Source organism: Aedes albopictus, chromosome 2, assembly GCF_035046485.1.
Source record: "Aedes albopictus strain Foshan chromosome 2, AalbF5, whole genome shotgun sequence".
Taxonomy (NCBI): domain Eukaryota; kingdom Metazoa; phylum Arthropoda; class Insecta; order Diptera; family Culicidae; genus Aedes; species Aedes albopictus.
Window position 1 is genome coordinate 495,078,421 of NC_085137.1, and position 19,291 is coordinate 495,097,711.

Below are 19,291 nucleotides of genomic sequence, written 5' to 3' on the forward strand. Positions count from 1 at the left end.
ACCTAAAATTTCAATTGCTGTATTTGTTATTCCAAAGTTATTGAATAACAAACTCATAACATTTCTTGTTATTAAATGTTTTATATGTTCGATGACTTCATGATGTAATAGCAAATCTTGTTCTTCGGTTATTTTCACTGCTAAACTAGCAAATACTACATCAATACCAAACTCTGCTCAAATACCTCCAACTGTTATTGTGATGGTCTCATACAGCCCTGTCGTCCTCCTTAGTCACGGTTAGTCGACGACTAAGGAGCTTTATTTTTAAGTCAAAAAAGATTTTTATCGAAATAGCCATGTAAAATGGTTAATGTGATTATTACCACCACCCACGTGGTGCACATTTTCCAAAAAAATCACTTCACTTCACTTCACGACCTCCTCCTCAGGAAGCAAAATTTAATAAAACGTTATTTTTGACGATTTTGGTTGTACACTGTTGACGCCCTGACCATACCAGATTGAGTGTAAATGGGATTTGGCAAAAGTCGGTACCCACGACCACCCCCTCAGGTAGCAAAAATTAATAAAACGTTATTTGAGAGCATTTTGGGCAATTCAAATTGACAAAAAAAATTGACTCATATCATTTCGTACAATAACAGTGCAATAACAATTTTAGGTATTAGAGCACATGTTGCTCTTCGCATGGTATTTGTAAGGTATGCCCTTCTGCTCGGGAACCTTCCAGAGCGATGTTGAAGAGTAGGCATGAAAGTCCATCACCTTGTCGCAGTCCCCGGCGAGATTCGAATGAACTGGATAGTTCACCCGAAACCCTTACGTAGTTTTGCACACCGTCCATCGTTGCTTCAATCAGTGTAGTCAGCTTCCCAGGAAAGCCGTTTTCGTCCATGATTCTCCATAGCTCTGCGCGGTCGATACTGTCGTATGCCGCATTGAAGTCGATGAACAGGTGGTGCGTTGGGACCTGGTATTCATGGCATTTCTGGAGGATTTGCCGTACGGTAAAGACCTGGTCCGTTGTCGACCGGCTGTCGATGAAGCCGGCTTGATAACTTCCCACGAACTCATTCGTTTAAGGTGACAGACGACGGAAGATGATCTGGGATAGCACTTTGTAGGCAGCATTCAAAATGGTGATCGCCCTGAAGTTCTCTCATTCCAAATGGTCGCCTTTCTTGTGAAGGGGGCAAATTACCCCTTCCTTCCACTCCTCCGGTAGCTGTTCGGTTACGGGATACGTTGAGCTTCTGATAGAACTTCCATGTTCTTGGGAACGGCGCAGCAGTTCCATTTCTTCATACTCCGCTTCTTCCAGGCGGCGCTTTTTCTCCCGAAAGAGGCGGGTCTGCTGTTCCGCTTCTATTTGTAATGTTCCACGTTCTGTCGAGTCCCTTGATGCAGCATTACCGCCCTCGCTGCGTTCTTCTCCTCCAAAACCGTTCTGCACTCTTCGTCGAACCATTTGTTCCATCGATTCCGTTCCACGTACCCGATGGTGCTCTCGGCTGCGTCGTTGATGGCTGCTTTTACTGCACTCCAGCAGTCCTCTAGAGTCTGGCAACGCGGCCTCCAGATTATGCGCGTATGCTGAAGCGACATCCGGTTGTTTCAATTGCTCTAGGTTGTACCGTGGCGGTCACCGGTACCGTACATTGTTGATGACGGAGAGTTTTGGGCGCAGTTTGGCCATCACCAGATAGTGGTCGGAGTCGATGTTGGCGCCACGATAGGTCTTGACGTCGATAATGTCGGAGAAGTGCCGTCCGTCAATCAGAACGTGGTCGATTTGAGATTCCGTCTGCTGTGGTGATCTCCAGGTGTAACGATAAGGGAGGCTGTGTTGGAAAAAGGTGCTACATATGGCATATTTTTGGAGGCGGCGAAGTCAATGAGTCGTAGGCCGTTTTCGTTCGTCTGCTGGTGGGCGCTGAACTTACCAATCGTCGGTCTGAATTCCTCCTCCTGGCCTACCCGGGCGTTTAAATCTCCTATGAAGATCTTGACGTCGTGGCTTGGGCAGCGATCGTACTCGCGTTCGAGCTGCGCGTAAAATGCGTCCTTGTCATCATCAGTACTTCCGGAGTGTGGGCTGTGCACGTTTATTATGCTGAAGTTGAAGAATCGGCCCTTGATCCTCAACCTGCTCATTCTTTCGCCGATCGGCCACCAACCGACCACGCGCCTCCGCATATCACCCATCACGACGAAAGCTGTTCCCAGCTCGCGTGTGTTGCCGCAGCTCTGGTAGATGGTATGATTACCTCTGAACGTTCGCACCATGGATCCTGTACAACACACCTCCTGCAGCGCTACGATACCGAACCCGCGGTCCCTCAGTATATCGGCGAGTATGCGGGTGCTCCCAATGAAGTAGAGAGATCGGCAGTTCCACGTACCGAGTTTCCAATCGCAAGTCCTTTTTGTTCGCTGGGGTCATTGCCGTTGGTCTCGGTTCGTATTATTCTGTTGCTGATTTTCCGTTACAATGTTTTTTTACGGCTGGCTCGTAGGGCCTGACACCAAACCCCTACTTTCCGGAGGACCATAGTGCACAGTTGAGCTTCACGCTATGTCCAAAGGGAAGTATTATGAAAATCGAATGTATATCAAATGTTATTCCCTAGGATCGTAGCTTTGGATCTCTAGTTTCAGAATCTGTGCGGTTTAAAATAATTCATCTTGGGTTTTTTGATATTTTTGATTTTTTCCTATTTTCCCATACACATATCGAAAAAAGTCATTTTAAGGTCAATTTCGTCCCATATAAAAATATATGAAAAAAAAACCAAGATGGATTAATTTAAACCACACATTTTCTGAATCTAAAGATCCAAAAATATGGTTCAAGCGAATAAATTTTTAGGTACATTTACTTTTCATAATACTTCCCTTTGGACATAGCGTGAGCTTAGAGTCCTTCCCTGGCACTCGGACGTAGATCAGCCGCCCCTAACATGGGGATCAGACGCTGTTGTGAGCCGCTCCTCCTGGCGAACAGACGCTCAGGTTTGCCGAAGCGAACCCCCCCTTCCCTATCAGCCTACGACCAAAGTTCCCAACGGCGTTGGTTACCCGATCTTCCCTAAGGTTGTTCACGGTCGGTATCACGAGGAGGTGGGGATAGGAGTTGCTGGGCAGAGGCTAGTGGATCACAATGGGATCTGAATTGCGCGCATACCCAGCCTTTACCGTTTTTTTTGAGTACCCCTGTACATACCGCAGGCATCTATTGATCAAGACCTGCGGCCGTTGAGTGTTCTCCACTGATACACACCAGGTTTCACTGGCGTATAGTAGCACAGATTTAACGTTCGAGTAGAAAATTCGGATTTTGGTGCGTCGACTTATCTGACTGTTCTTCCATACATTTCTTATACTCCAAAGGCACTCGTCTTCTTGATCTTGGTGCCGGCCACCATTTGACTACCAAGATATTTTCCAAGTTTTACCTAAATGGATTTAGTTTATCACCTAAATTAATGTCAAAGTTACAAAGAAGTTTAAGAACAGCGAGTGACTAGGAGATTTAAAAGGGGGCTATGCAAGGTTTCAGAGAGTTATTAAGCGATTTTCAGGAGGAGTGGTAGGAGCATTATAGGGAGCGTTAATGGATGTTTCGGAGGGTCTCAATTTACAGATGATCCGAGGGGGTATCAGGAGATTTTCGGAGGCATTTCAAGAAGTTTCAGATGATTTTCAGGGGCGTCTGAAAATGTTACTGGAGCGTTTTTGGTGGGTTTCAGAGGGTCTTAGGTGCGTAACATGGAGTTTTAGCTTTTGGAGACTTTCGGTTGTATTTCAGAAACTCCGAGGGGGGGTTCAGGGGTTTTCGGAGGCATTTCATGAAGTTTTAGGATTTTCAGAAGGTTCTGGAGGCGTTACAGGAGCATGTTTGGAGGTTTTGGAGAGTTTCAGGTGCATCAACTGGGGTCCGAGAGGATTTCAAGGGGTTACCGGTGGTGTTTCAGGAAGTTTCAGAGGATTTTCAATGAATTTCAGAGACGTCACATGGGCGTTTTCGGAGGTTTAGGAGGATCTCAGGCTCGTTACGGAAGATCCGGATGGGTTTCATGAGGTTCGAGAAGAAAGTTTCAAAGGATTTTCTGCGTATTTCGTAGTTGTATTGGAGGATTCTGGATAGTCTCTGGGGTGTTTCATGAGGTTTAGGGACGTTTAAGGGGCCTACAATTTTTGAAAATTTATTTTGTATCACTGCTCTCACCTTAGAAAGTCCTAACCCACTCTCATCTCTCACTTATGAACACTACCTAAACTCCCCTCGCTACTTCTTTCTAATTCCATTCGGGTAACATGATGTACCTAAATCGATTTTGCCCAAATGGAGATTCCAGTGTAATTGGATTATCTATATATATAAAAATGCAGTGGCATACGTGGGACCGCGCATAACTTGCGAACGGGTGGTCCGATTTGGGTCGTCTAAGTTTTGTTCTGTTAGTTTTCACCCAAGGAAGGTTTATGAGGCCTAAAACATGGGAAAATTGAGGGTTTTTGAAAATCGGGTTTTCATACATTTTGAACGGGGACTTAGGCGCTTGGCTAGGGACTTGAAACGTCAAAAAACGCAGTAGGCAAGACAAAGTTTGCCGGGTACAGCTAGTTTGTTATAATTTGGAAATATCTCTAAATAAATCTATGGATACGTTTCCGAAAGAACCTTTAAGAAATTTCTAAAGGATATTCTGATGATTTTTTGTAGAAATGCCTATATGAATTTCTGAAAAGAAAAATCCATCGAGATCTTCTGAAAAAATCCTTGCTGAAATTCCCGAAGAAATCTTTGACCATCCTAGTGCATTAGGGTTATTTTTAACCTGAACCATACAATACGTCAACGAGCTGTTTCCAACGTGATACATTAGCGAGGTTAAACCATATGAGTAGTTTTTGAAGATATTTCTTAAGGATTCTTTGGAGAAACTTGGATGAAATTTCTGTAGAAATTTCTAAATAAATGTCTGAAGGAATTTTTGAATAAATCTCTAATCGAACTCTTCTGAGTAATTTTAGAAAGAATCTTAAGGATATTCCAGAAAAAAAAAACAAAATTATTCCATCTAATGGTGATAGTGCCCTTCTCGTCGAATATGTACTCATGATCTTTCCGTCGACGTTACGGGAAATTTTTCATTCAATTTTCAATCACAATAAGAAGAGCAAGGGCTCAATCAGCCGCACCCAAATTGTGCACAGTAATTTTAGACGCAAAAGGAGGTTGGAAAAACTTTATTCGGTGTTGATGCGATCAAATTATAATTTTCCGATAACACGTTGATCCATCCTCCTATATATTTACACCACAGGAATTTAAAATGTTGTGATTTGATGAGATTGCTTTGGCCACGATTTTGTTCTCTTGCATATATGAAGACTTCGACAATTTCTTCACTTTTAATCTTACCCAACGTTCACCAGGCTAACAAAAAGGCACGGGTTTGGTTAAATTTAGCGTTTGTCCACTTCTGGCGGGACACCTGGAACCGATTCCATGACACTATTGGTTGTTCCAAATTTTGTCTGTGGCTATTTTCTGGTCAACTGTTCATCAGGCTGCCTGAAAAGCCGCGAACACATCAATTGCATAATACATGATTTTGGTACACTTCTATGTTTTACCATTTCCGGCGGGAAACTCGTTACCTGTTCTTCAACACTACCGGTTCTCCAAAATATGCGTCTGAGATTTTTTTGCTGGCAAACTGTTAATTAGGTTATTGAAAAAGCCGCGATTTGGTGTGTCGCATGCATAGGTTAGGTTCACTTTTGTGTTTGACCAGTTATGACGAGACACCCAAAACCGATTCTCGGACAGGACCTGTTGTGCCAAATTTGGTCTGAGACTTTTTTCTTGCTAACCGTTCATCAGATTACCGAATAAATCATTCGACATGTCACATGCATTGTTTCTCTTTTACATTTGACCATTTCCGGCGGGACAGACGGAATCGGTTCCGTAGTACACTGATATGGTTTGATACTTTTTTTTGTCAACTGTTCATCATGTTACCTAAAAAGCCGTGATTTGAGGTGTCGCATGCATGGGTTTGGTTCACTTTCAGATTTGGCCCCTTCCCGTCGGGACACCCGAAACCGGTTCCGGAACAAAACCGATATAGTCTCTTATAGAGGGTGCTACGTTCGTGAGTGCAAACTTTAATTTTCTAGCTCCGTGTATCAGGTTTAGCAGGTTGTACGATGTTGAATTCGGAATTGCAATAACACGAGAGGAGCTATACGTTTGATGTCAAAAAACGAATTGTAGAACGGAGCAGGGGCCACAAATTCGCCTAATAGAGAATTATTTTTTTTACGCACTACTTTCAAGCTTATTTGCTCTAGAAAACTAAGTTATTTGACTAAAAGAATAAATTCAAAGATCTTCTTTTGTACAGAATTTAATAATCTTTCGAATGAGGGTTAAAAAGCTGCGATAAGTTTGACCATTTTCAAGTTATGGCCAGTTTGAGGCAAGCAAAGTCAAAAATATATAAAGTTCAATTACTACGTACGATTGTGATTTGACCATATGCGTAGAAATTTGTTTCACCATTATGATCATCTATCGCCTCTTAAAAAGTTTGCATTCACGAACCTAACACCCTGTTAATCTGAGTCTATTTGCTTGCTAACGTTCATTAGGTTATCAAAAAATCCGCGCTTTGCTGTGTCGCATGTATGGGTTTGGTTCAATTTTATATTTGGCCGCTTTCGGAGGACCACCCGGAACTGGTTCCGGCACTACCGGCAGTCCTTAATGTGTTCTTAGCCAACTTCCTTGGTAAACAGTCATCAGGTTATCGGGAAAGCCGTTATTTGTTGTGTCGAATGCATGGGATTGTTTCTCTTTTATATAAGGTCATTTCCGGTGGGACATGCGGAACCGGTTCCAGAATACTATCGGTTCAGATATGGTTGGAGACTAGTTTCTTGCTAACTGTTTCACTACGTTAGGTTATCAGAAAAGCCGCGCTCTGATGTGTCGTATGCATGGGTTTGGTTCACTTTTATATTTGGCTAATTCGGGGTATCAGGAACCGGTTCCGGAACACTACCGGTTTAGATCAGGTTATCAAAAATCATTTTTGGTTCTCTCAACCCGGGAGCGGTCGCGTCGTGTACTGAGTGCACGCACATGAAAAATGCACGCTTGTGGTACACAGCGTGAGCGCGGCGTTGCTGCAGGTAGTCAAAGACGCGACTGCTCGAGGGTTAACTTTCACTGAAGCCGCCCGAAACCCTCCAGAAATACTGAAACTCCTTCCGAAGCTCTCCTGAAAGCCACCAAAAAACTGTCCTGAATGTCCATGACAACCTAAATTTAAGGACGACATCAAAACTCCCCACGAATGTTTGATTTGTTCGATCAAAACAACTACCGATGGAGTGGAAGGAAGATGGTTTTTTATTCTATATTGGAAGCTAATATGCTTGATTATGTTGCGATCTCTAATGGATGCATTATAAAAACAATTGAATTGTATGAACGATACGTGGAATTTCCACACTGCATCTTCTATAGCCTTATTGTTGCAAAATGTATGAAAACGAAACATGCATACAACAAATCAATCATATAGCGGTGGCCAATCAATTTTCATCCGACCGATCAAAGTTGTGATGATTGAAAAAAAAAATGTTCATACAGTTTCCATCATTTACAAGACAAAGTTGTGCATCGCCACTCAGTAGAGACATGAAGTTGACTTTCGTCCTTGTTTTCGTTTTCACGCTGTGTGCCATGTTTCACTTTGGCAGCACCAGACCTGGTGGTGGTAAGTTTACATTGGTAACAAATTTCGAACAATTATACGAACTCATTTTTTATAGGAATTTGTAGTTATCCACCTTGTGCCATCCCGTTCAATGTGCCGTACGATGTAGCATACTATCGCCTTTACGGACAGACATAGTCAAAAGCTGCAAGCTACAGTGAAATAAAATGTCAATTGGTGCTTCGAACAATGAAATTCCTATACTCCTGGTGAACATGCTTTCTTGATTCGTCCATTTGAGCCATACATATATACATCAAATTTGATAAAAAAAAATATATCTGACCAATGGGTTCTCCGTATTAATTGCGTCTGTCCACAGCACGATTCTACGCAGAAATTACATAACGTTCCCACAACTTTTGCAAGTTGAATTAGTTTTTTGTTTCAGAGAATCGGTATTATACTGATATTGAAAATATTATCCATATGCTTAGCCCGTTTTCAATTGTTCCAGTAGTTTTATCTATACACCTGTTGCACAGACAAACAGACGTCTCACTCTACTCACTTCTCATCGTTACCCTTTTTAACGGTTAGTTCAAATATTGTGTAGTTCGCAAATCGCTCGGTCACGGCGCTCGCATCGTTTTTGTTCTTGTTCGACGTTTGCTGACTACTGCCACCTACTGAGTGGTTTGTGTAACATAGTCTGGTTAGCATTGGGCGATTATGTTTTCGTGACGATGATTTTTATCGCAATTTGTTCCAAATGATACGTCTGTTTGTCTGTGCCTGTTGGTTACAGCTAAAGCAAAGACAAACATACGTAACACCTACAACTTTTTTCGTAAAAATCCATCGTCTTGCTCACACTATGATCACCTGGTGGACATGACGCACGAAACACTGCGTTGTGCAACATCGTCAGCAGAAGGCGCTTGGGTGAAACGTCAAACGCAAAGAAAAACAATGAACACGCCTCTGGTTTTGAAGGCCACAACTATGAAGATTTTATATAATCGTTAAAAACATGGTCGATGGGAATTTCGCCGGAGTAACGTTTGGTTGTCTATGGTTAAAGCATGTAAAATCTAATTATGGCGTATAAGCTACCGTGTTTCCATAAGGGTATTGATTAACCTCTGTGAGCGCTGTAACATTTGCGCAGTGGAGGTAATTCTCAGCTTTCAAATATTCACATTTCTACATTAGTTTCTTCCAAAAATGATGATGCACCACATATTCGCGATTCTTGTAGTCGTTTTATCGTTGATGAGCTTGAATCAAGAGACAGTAGACGCATTCAGAAAAAAGCGGCTAGGTGAGTATGAATAGTGCTTACTAAGTACCATTTTGCTAACAAGAAGATCGATTTTTTGTAGGATATGTAGGCGATATCAACGGTTGTAATTGGATCAGTTGTGATTTTGACAAGCTTCGTGAAGATTCAATAAACAATATGTAGTCTTGTAGGCATGGATTTTTTTTTATTGAAAGGACACGATACCAAACATATAAAACCATTTAGATTTTTTGATGTGTGTAGTATTAAATTCAACAAACTTAGGGGAATGATGCGCGTCTTCGAAGCAGAACTACTTTCAGTGATTTAACAGGAATTTGTGAAGTAGTACCAAATCATACAGAAAAACTTGTAGTTAGAAGACACAGAAGTTGCTAATTGACAAAATGAGAGATGAATTTGTGGAAAAAAAATCGCGATCTTGTGGGATTCGAACCCACGACCCCGTATTCGCTAGACCGGTGCTTTAACCAACTACGACACAGGTAATGATGCTGCGGGATAGAAAGCCAAACTAAACCCGAGACGACACCATGAACATTTCTTTTTTTATCACGAACCATCTCTCTTTCTGCTTAGATGTCAATCCACAACACACCCGCGTATGTGCCCAGTAGACCACCTCACGGCGAAATTCTATCTCTTTCGCACTTTCAGAGAGTTTGAAAACAACAGGACCAATACCTGTCAAATTTGACAGGTGTTGGTCCTGTTGTTTTTTAGTTTCCCATAGGAGAGAAAGAGAGCGATTTCTTGATGACGTCACCGTGCATTGGAGTATAACTATAGGCGAGAGCGAATTTTTTTTTTTAATGGAAGCCGAGGCTTACTCTTACACTCCGCATACCTATATACTATAGTCACCAAGCAGTATGTTTCCTGATGTCTAATTTAGTGTGCGTCGAGAGCTCGGTACGGTCGCACACTCTACGACCGACTGCGCCGACGGCGCAAGCTAGGGTTCACTGATATATGTTGCCCTTTACTGGCATTTACCAGATTCGTACGAACGGTTTCATATCGAATACACGAAAAAATCCATTCCCCTCATAATGAATAAAAAAAAATCATGTTCTTACTATGTCATAATATCATAGTTATGATTCATAATATCATGAACGAGTTGACCAGAACCATGAATAGAAACAAGCATTTTCATAAATTATATTCATGGTTGCTTCCTAGCGTTACACTACACTTATCTGCCAGATGTAATTACAGGTACTCTTCGATATAACGTACAAAAAAGTTTTCTCTTTGTACGTTATATCGAAGTGTACGTTATATCGTAGCAGAGAAAAATTTAATATTTTTTATGCTAGTATTGTTGTATTCGACGTGAAATTAATCCCAAATAATGATTTCGGTGGTTCAAAAACAAGGCGGTGTTTTTTCACGTCTGAAAGTTTTCCTTCATTTCAGGGTGAAGATTTTTCCGAGGATTTCTGAAGGACGGTGATACGACTACGAATCGATTGATTGGATGTTCAGTAGCGGTTCAAGGTTTCTGTAGCGGTGCAAGATTGGAGGTTCTGCAGCGGTGGAGATTCTGTAGCGGTGGAAGTGAATGCAAGATTCGATTTTGACGTGTCGTGAGTGACGCGGCTGGATTTCCTTGCGTTTTGGAGAACAGGAGTTTCAAGTTGAAAGCTGTTCAAGCGAATTTCCTTGGATAAGAAGCTTTTCAAGAAAGGCATATTTTGATTTGGTTAAGTATTTCTTTTATTGTTTATTTTTTATTTTATTACCTTTCTTTTTTTCAAATATTTTTTGTGAGTTTATTTTTATTGACCAGTATTCCCCGTTGATTTCCTATTATGGAAACCGACGGGGATTCTCCAAATTCCAAAAAGGATGATCCTGCAGCTCCTGCTGGAACATCCAAATCTTCTAGGGTGAAAATTTTTCCGTCCACTTTTCTTGGTCCTTATCCTGTTTATTTTAGAAAAAAGGATAAACCAATTAATGTTCTGCTCATTTCTGCAGAAGTATATAAACGTTATAAATCCGTTAAGGAATTCAAAAAGATTTCCTTGGATAAATTAAGGGTAGTTTTCAGTTCTCGAGGTGATGCTAATGCTCTCCTCGAATCTAATTTAAATGGCAATTTGTACCGTGTGTACGCACCTTGCGACGCATGTGAAATAAGTGGAGTCATTTATGACGAAACTTTATCTTGTGAAGATATTTCAAATTTTGGTTTGGGTATTTTCAAAAATAAATCTATCCCTCCAGTAAAAGTTTTAGATTGTCATCGGTTATCCAAATTATTTTTTGATGGCAATAGTTCTAAATACATTCATTCTGATTGTATTAGGATTACTTTCGCTGGGTCAGTACTTCCCGATATCATTTCAGTAAATAATGTTACTTTTGACGTGAGACTTTACTTTCCAAAGCTCATGCATTGTACTAATTGCCTTTTGTTTGGACATACATCTAGCTTTTGTTCCAACAAACCAAAATGCTCCAAATGTGGAGAAAATCATTCTTCATCTGAATGTGTCAAACATTCTGATGTTTGTATTTATTGCAAAAAACAACATAATTCAGTCAAAGATTGTTAAGTTTACAAAACTAACCAAAAAAAATTCAACCAGCAAATTAAAATTAGAAACCAACTATCTTATTCAGAAATTTTAAAGAACACTGATAATTTTACTACCCCTAATATTTATGAAACATTATCTGATTGTGAAAATGGTGAACTTGATGAAACTTCTAATCAGTTTGTATACAAACCGCCAACTAAGAGAAAACGAAATAATTTATTATCTAGCAGAAACAATGAAAATTTGAATCCATGTCCTTCTACATCTTCTGAAAGACATTTTCCGTCATTGAAATCTCCTTCTCAAACAATACCTGGGTTTCAAAGAGTAGGGTCTGGGACCATTTGGGCAGGAGCACCTATTTTGGGCACTTGCTGCTATAACTCAGTCAAATTCAAACCGATTGACTTGAAGTTTTACACATGCCTAGTTATTGTGCGTGCCTTATCGTGTCTCAAAAATCAAGTCAATCGGTTCAAAATTGACTGAGTTATAGCAGCAAGTGCCCAAAATAGGTGCTCCTGCCCAAATGGTCCCAGACCCTAGATGGCCACGAACCATTAGCCGATAAAAATGATAATAATAATCATTCTTCAAATAGTGTTGAAAAAAATGAAGGTTCTATTTTAAACATTTTGGAACAAATTGTTGATATTTTAGGATTTAGTGAATTTTGGAAAAATTTGATTAAAAAATGTTTACCCTTTTTCGCCTCCCTTCTTGAAAAATTGAATTCTTTTGGACCCCTCATTGCTTCCTTATTTTCGTTTTAATGGCTTCCATAATTTCTAACAAATTAAATATATTGCAGTGGAATTGTCGTAGTATACTACCTAAAATTGACAGATTAAAAATTTTATTATCAAATCATAACGTAGATATTTTTTGCCTAAATGAAACTTGGTTGGTGGAATGTAAACAATTAAATATTTCTTCGTTTAACATTATTCGAAAAGATAGAGACGTTCCATCTGGTGGAGTTTTAATTGGTATTCGTAATGGAATTGAGTTCAAATATTTAAATTTACCATTGATTCCACCAATTGAATACATTGCTGTTTCTTTAAAATATAATAACATGGAATTTTCCATTGTATGTTTTTACATTCCTCCAAATTCATCGTTTTCACTATCAGATATTAAATACATTCTAGATAATGTTCCATCTCCATTTTACATAATTGGAGATTTCAATGCACATAATATTGCTTGGGGGAGTGATAAAACTGATGGTAGAGGAAATTTGATTATGGATATGGTTGATGAATTCAATTTAAATATTCTTAATGATGGATCATTCACTAGAATTTCGGTTCCTCCTGTCCATCATACGTGTATTGATTTATCTTTTTGTTCTAATTCCTTATCATTTATTTCTTCCTGGAAGATTATTAATGATCCTAATGGTAGTGATCATTTGCCTATTTTGATCGAAATTTGTAGTTCTAATAATAATCAACCATCTAATGAATCATGTGTTCTTGATCTGTGCAAAAATGTGGATTGGGTTAGGTTTGCTGATCTCATTTCGTTTTCATTAATCAGCTTTGATTATTCCGTATCTTCACTTGAAAACTATAAATTATTTTGTGAAATATTAATTCGTAGTTTATGTAAATCTCAAAAATTTAAGAATTTTTCCAAATCATCTAAAAATAAACACTGTTGAAAATGCTTTGACATCCATGTGCACAACAGAACATGTGCTCGCACATGTTCTGTTGTGCACATGGATGTCAAAGCATTTTCAACAGTGTAATTTCCCACATGGCTTGGTCAGCCAAAGCAAAATCAAGAAATTGACATTTGTAAAAATAAACGCTTGTCATTTTGGTGGGATAGTGATTGTTCATTGGCTTTAAAAAATAAATCAGATGCTTTTAAAAAATTTCGTCGTTTTGGCTCTAGGGAAAATTATTTCTTATATTGTAAGGCTGAAGCTCAATTTGTTAGAATGACTAAATTCAAAAAAAGAAATTATTGGAAAAATTTTGTAGAAAATCTTGATAGAGAGTCATCTTTATCTACATTATGGTCAGTTGCCAGAAATTTGTGAAATCATAATTCTTCCTCTCCAAAAATTTTGGAATATTCTGAAGATTGGATTCATAAATTTTCATCTAAGATTTGTCCAGATTTTGTTCCTCCGTTTATAAATTTCAAAAATCATCAAACATATAATTACTTTCCTGAGCTTTGTGCTCCATTTTCTATAGAAGAATTTAACTTAGCTTTATCCATAACAAATAACACTTCTCCAGGGATTGATAGTATAAAATTCATAGTGCTGCAAAATTTACCGCTTGATGGAAAATTACATTTATTAGCATTATATAATTCATTTCTTTTTGAGAATATTTTACCTTTAGACTGGCGTGCTATTAAGGTTATTAGTATAGTTAAACCGGGTAAGGATCCTTCGTTTGTTGATAGTCGTAGACCAATTAGTTTATTATCATGCCTTCGGAAACTTATGGAAAGAATGATATTAAATCGTCTTGAATTATGGGCTGAGAATAACAACATTTTGTCCTCATCGCAGTTTGGTTTTAGGAAAGGATCTAGTACTCGTGATTGTATTGCACTTTTGGCCTCCCAAGTTAATCTTTCTTTTAATAAGAAGCAGGATGTAGTTTCTACTTTTCTTGATGTTTCAGGAGCTTATGATTCTGTTCTCATTGATTTACTTTTTCAAAAATTAAATAATTTCAAAATTCCTTATTTAATAAGTAATTTTATATATAATTTGTTTTCTTTTAAAATTATGCATTTTTATCACAATGGTTCTTCAAAATTGATTAGATATAGCTACTTTGGACTTCCCCAGGGTTCTTGTTTGAGCCCTTTTTTATATAATTTATTTACAAGTGATTTGGCATCAGTTATTCCAAATGGATGTTATTTCTATCAATTTGCTGATGATAAAGTTTTATCTATCAGTGGTAAAAACAGAGAAATTATTCGACATTTTATGCAATGTACGTTAGACAATATTGATGTTTGGGCTCATAACAATGGATTTACATTTTCAGTTTCAAAAACCAAATTTATTATATTTTCACGTAAACATTCTACAGTCAGTTTTAATTTGTATCTTAATGGTCATGAAATCGAGCAAGTTGATGATTATAAATATTTGGGAATATGGTTTGATTCAAAATTATTGTGGAATAAACATATTCAATACGTACAAAAAATTTGTTCAAAAAGAATCAATTTTCTTAGAACTATAACAGGGACTTGGTGGGGAGCTCACCCTTCAGATTTAATTACACTTTATAAAACAACCATTCGTTCTGTTATGGAATATGGATGTTTTGCTTTTGCTAGTGCTGTTAAAACGCATTTTTCCAAACTTGAAAAAATTCAATTTCGTTGTCTAAGAATTTGTTTACTCATACTCAAACAGTAGAAGTCTTATCAGGAATCCTTCCTCTTAAAATTCGTTTCAATGAATTAAATAGCAAATTTATGTTGCAATGCTTCAATAATAATCATCCAGTAGTTAATATTTTGAAATACTTATTTGAAATAAATCCTACTTGTAGAATTTTAGATTCTTTTAATTATTGTTCTTCGGTAAATATCACACCAAGTTCGGTTCCCTTATGTCATTTCCATAATTATAGTATTGATATTCATTCATTTCATCCTTTAGTTGATTTGTCTCTTTATCATGAACTAAAACAAATCCCAAAATATGAATATCCTCGTTTTGCACCTATTTTATTTCAACGTAAATTTGTTGGCTTGGACCCTAATCAATTTTACTTTTCTGATGGTTCATTAATCCAAAATGTAGCTGGATTTGGTATTTACAATTATTCTTCTACATATTTTTTTCAAACTACAATCTCCTTGCTCAATTTTTATTGCTGAATTAAGTGCATTATATTATACATGTACTTTGATCAGAAATTTATCGCCAAATATTTTTGTTATATGTTCAGATAGTTTAGGTTGTTTGAATGCTATCAAATCCACTAATTTTAATTTTAAAACGCATCATATGATTTTGAAGTTGAAAGAAGAACTATATAATTTACATCTCCAGGGTTTTGTTATCAAATTTGTGTGGGTTCCTGCTCATTCTAATATTTATGGTAATGAGCAAGCTGATGCTTTAGCCAAACTAGGTGTTCGTAATGGGGTTGAATATCGTCGACAAATTGCTTCATCTGAATATTTTACGGAGTTGAAAAATCAGTCGTTAATAAGTTGGCAATATTTATGGGATTCTAGTGATAAGGGACGTTGGTGTCATTCCATTTGGCCCATAGTTAATCAAAATTTATGGTTTAAAAATTTATTTGTTGGACGAAACTTCATTTGTACATTTTCGAGACTTATGTCTAATCATTATATATGTAACAGTCATTTATATCGTATTGATATAAAAGATTCAATTTTATGTGATTTTTGCTCAACCTATGAAGATATTGACCATATTGTTTTTAATTGTTCTAGATATGTTGTACCTAGAACTAAATTTATTGGTGATATTAGGATACATCATCACAGGGTTCCAGAATCTGTTCGCGATATTTTGGGAAGCAAAAATCTTTGTTTGATGAAAATACTTTATAGATTTTTGAATGATATTTCCTATATAGTATGATATTCCTTTTTTTCTAAATCTTTCGTTTCAGAGTTTGCAAGATATTTCAGCGGTAGATGACATTTTCATTCAAGATTAGGATTTTTGGCCCATTTTCAAGATTTGGCTCTGCTATGGATTTATGCCGTTTGAGCCTTTATTATAAGTTATTATATTTAAAAAAAAAAAAAAAAAAAAAAAAAAAAAAAAAAAAAAAAAAAAAAAAAAATGATTTCGGTGAAATTCACAAAACCATTTATTAAAAACTTGAGTTTTGACGAAAAAGTCATTTCGTTTTTTGTGTTTCGATATAACGTACATTTTGCTTCGATATAACGTACACTAAATGTTTCCCCAAATTGCGCTAAATCTGGGTAACAAGGCTAATGCTGCAACAAAACATTGATTTGAGTTATTTCGTAGTTTATCTAAGGGTTATTCGTGGGAAAAATAAGATTTTTCAATGTTGTACGTTATATCGAAGCAAAATGTACGTTATATCGAATTCGCTATATCGAGGGTACGCTATATCGAGGGTACGTTATATCGAAGAATACCTGTATATAATTCGCGCGGTCGTCCAGCACATACATGTGGAAAAAATTGAAGCTGCTATTTTTGCAAAGTTTTTATTTGGTTAGAGTAATAAATGTGCATATATCAGAAAACGGAACAACATTACAGTGTTCTCGTAATATTCTAAAGTTTGTTGGTAGTTGATTGACTAAAAAAAAGTAAACGCGCAAAAAGTAAACAGTGCCCAGTTTGCGTTTGCTTTGTGTCATCCGTCGTAGTTTCGAGTTTATGTACGAAGGGTGCATCAAAGTGCGAATCGCGCCTGCTGGTTTTCAGAAATTATTTCGATTTTTGTTTTCTAATTTATCCTTCTTTTGACGACTGAAGACTCAGCAAGTGGTGTGAACAGGTGTGAACTAGTGAACATTCGATATGATTTGGAGGGCATACTTACCATATTGGATGCAGCAGCCAAAGACAAAAATAGAAAACTAGCTGAATATTATCCGGTGAGTTCGATCATTGTTTTTCCATTTTATATTTGAACATAACATATCTTCACGAACAAGAGGTCAACTAAAAAGTGCTGCTTGCTAATAGAAAAAAGGATGATTGATAGGTCCCAAAATTATAGAAATGGGCTCTGATAGCACGTATTTAATTTACTTATGATTTTAGCTTGCATGGTTTTATTAATCTATTATGGCGCCAGCACTAAACCGAATAGCGACGTTTTGACTAGCGACACTTTTTTTCAGTACCGAGTGTAGTGCGCTGTGTGCGTTCAATGATGCATTGTCATATTCGTCACTTCCGATGTATGTTGTAAACAACCTACAATAAGCAAAAATATTTTTCTCAAAAAAAGTTTTTTTGATTTCCAACCGAATTCATAATATTGAGAAACATTTAGGTCCGACGACGATGGAATCATAAAAGTAATTTTTGATTTCATGTATGATATATCATATGCATCATATGCATGCATATATGCATGGTTTCATAATTTTATGAATCTGATAGTAAAGCATCATGTTCTGCATTCAGGATTATGAAAATTATTCTTAGCTTCATGAATGCTTCTAATGATCTGAGCTTGTTTAATCATAGCTTCATGATTAAATTCTCCATTTTTGGTCGTCGAAAGCCAAAACAATAACGGGTGTATAGCGTTATGGTGGAATCAATCATAAATTATAATCATGGTGTATATTTATAACATGAAATCATAAAAATATCGGGAAGTTATGAGTCATATTCATGATTTTGGGAAAGGATTTTGTTTTTCGTGTACGGGGACGTGGGTTCGAGTCACCCCAGAACGCGCATTTTTCCATAAATGCATCTCTTAATTTGTCAATTAGCATTATTCTGTGCCTTCCAACCCCCCCACTACTTGACAGATGAGCTCAGTTTCGCGTACCTACTTGCAAATCGTAGATGTCGCTACTGTACGTAGACAACGGGTCCATCCTTCACTGACGCAACAATTTTTGTCCATGCGAAAACATCTTTTTGTTGCGTGGTGAGTGGAAGCCAAAGAGAGGCTAGCGTTTCGTATCAAAAGGACGTATTCTACACAAGTGCACAAACTAATGTTCATTGAATTCAAATTCAATTCTTTTTGTTGCTGTAAGGAATGTAATAAAAGCAAATGTTTATACGGTCGTGCATATTAATTTGTTACTGCACATACAAAATCAAACCGAGGATAAAACTCGAAAAAAAATTTGCAAATGATTATTTTTAACTTCTTTTTTGGTTTTGCCATCAGATATGCAGCTGTAAAATGTTGGCATAAGTAGTAATTTATTACTTGCAGGTGCTTATTAACCGCACCAGAAGAAAACATGGATTTCGAATTATTTTTATGCCTCTACCCGTTTCATAGATATAATTTTCGATTCTAGTAAACAAAATTCATCATGCCGAACTTAATAGGCAACTCCAACGGAAGCTAACGATCCCTCCGCATCTGGTGGCAGGAATGAGAAACCAATGAAAAGAGGGGCTCCACCAAAATTTGCCATTGCGCAGCATAGGCAAACTGCACTTTTTTCACTTTTTTATATCGAATTCCGCATCGTAGAGAAACAAACGAGCGCTTTTTGAAAAGAAAATCTAATTCTCTTTCAGATGCGCTTAGATCCGGTAGGTACTTACGAACAACTTATGTGATTAATTTGAGGAGCTCTTGCTATGCCTCCGGCGGGCAATCTTCCGGATTTTTTGTTAGCTGGTCAATCCGGTGTCTGTCGCCGTGGGCATCGAGATTGATGATAATAGAAGCCAATACCAATGGAAAATAGCAACCACCAAGGCAAAATATGAGTTAATTTTGAAAACGAAAAATTGAATTTTTGATGTAAACAAACGATTTTCACCTTATCTCACTTAGCGCCTCTACAATTGGGGGTCATCCGAATTCACCTATTTGCGTTCTCCTACGCCAGAAAAGTGAAAACAACGCATTAAGGTTCCTGTTTATTTCAAGCATGGCGTACAGCCCAACGGGTTTGAGCAGCACATTTGAATGCAGTTACATGCGCGCGCTCACTCATAAAGTGACAGACGTCACACCGAGGGGTGATCCGAAGTAAAAACAAAAACAAACGTC

General features: G+C 37.7%; 1 long non-coding RNA gene across 2 annotated transcripts; it reads left to right on the plus strand.

Annotated features, from left to right (window-relative positions):
• Nucleotides 1-7,583: 7,583 nt before the first annotated feature.
• LOC134287479 (uncharacterized) lies at nt 7,584-9,687 on the plus strand. 2 transcript variants are annotated; one of them, XR_009997332.1, is made up of 4 exons: nt 7,591-7,763; nt 7,819-9,027; nt 9,089-9,494; nt 9,589-9,687. It is a non-coding gene; the product is annotated as an uncharacterized LOC134287479 (long non-coding RNA). The 2 variants fall into 2 exon arrangements; XR_009997331.1 differs by lacking the exon at nt 9,589-9,687 and having other exon boundaries at nt 7,584-7,763; nt 9,089-9,533.
• Nucleotides 9,688-19,291: the final 9,604 nt, after the last annotated feature.